The sequence below is a fragment of the Arachis duranensis genome, chromosome 10 (assembly GCF_000817695.3).
Source record: "Arachis duranensis cultivar V14167 chromosome 10, aradu.V14167.gnm2.J7QH, whole genome shotgun sequence".
In the NCBI taxonomy this organism is placed as follows: domain Eukaryota; kingdom Viridiplantae; phylum Streptophyta; class Magnoliopsida; order Fabales; family Fabaceae; genus Arachis; species Arachis duranensis.
The window spans coordinates 31,220,343-31,221,416 of NC_029781.3; positions in this window are offsets into that span (position 1 = coordinate 31,220,343).

Consider the following 1,074-nt stretch of genomic DNA (forward strand, 5'->3'; position numbering starts at 1 on the left):
AAATGAATTCTAGAGTTTCATAGTAACATGTTGAAGCCTGGCTAGCTGTAAAGCCATATCCAAATTCTTTTGGACTGAGGCTTCCAATCATTAGCATAGAGGCAAGTTAATTGAAATATCAGTTGTTGTATGTCTGATTTATATCCTAAAGCTGGCTGGCTATTAAGTCATGTCCAACCCTTGGATTGGAGCTTTAGGCTAACATTGAAAGATTCTTGGAATTCTTATTAAAAATTTTGAATTTATTATTTTCTTTTTCCTATATGTTTTTTCGAAAAAAAAATAATAAAAGAAAATACAAAAAAATCATAAAATCATAAAAACATAAAAACCAAAAATATTTTGTGATTCTTGTTTGAGTCTTGTGTCATGTTTTATGTTTGGTGTCAATTGCATATTCATCTTGTTCTTACATTTTTCGAAAATTCATGCATTCATAGTGTTCTTCATGATCTTCAAGTTGTTCTTGATAAGTCTTCTTGTTTGATCTTTAAATTTTCTTGTTTTGTGTTGTATGATGTTTTTCATGTGCATTTTTGCATTCATAGTGTCTAAAAATGAAAGATTTTTAAGTTTGGTGTCTTGCATGTTTTCTTTACATTAAAAAATTTTCAAAAATATGTTCTTGATGTTCATCATGATCTTCAAAGTGTTCTTGGTGTTCATCTTGACATTCATAGTGTTCTTGCATGCATCATGTGTTTTGATCCAAAATTTTCAAGTTTTGGGTCATAATTGTGTTTTTCTCTCTCATCATTCAAAATTCAAAAATAAAAAATATCTTTTCCTTTTTTTTCTCATAAATTTCGAAAATTTGAGTTGACTTAGTCAAAAAAATTTTAAAACATAGCTATTTCTCATAAGTCAAGTCAAATTTTCAAATTTAAAAATCTTATCTTTTCAAAACTTTTTCAAAAATCAAATCTTTTTCATTTTTCTTATTATTTTTTGAAAATTTTTAATTTGAATTTTAAAATCTTTTTCTTATCTTTAATTCATAATTTTCGAAACTTTACTAACAATTAATGTGATTGATTCAAAAATTTGAAGTTTGTTACTTTCGTGTTAAGAAAT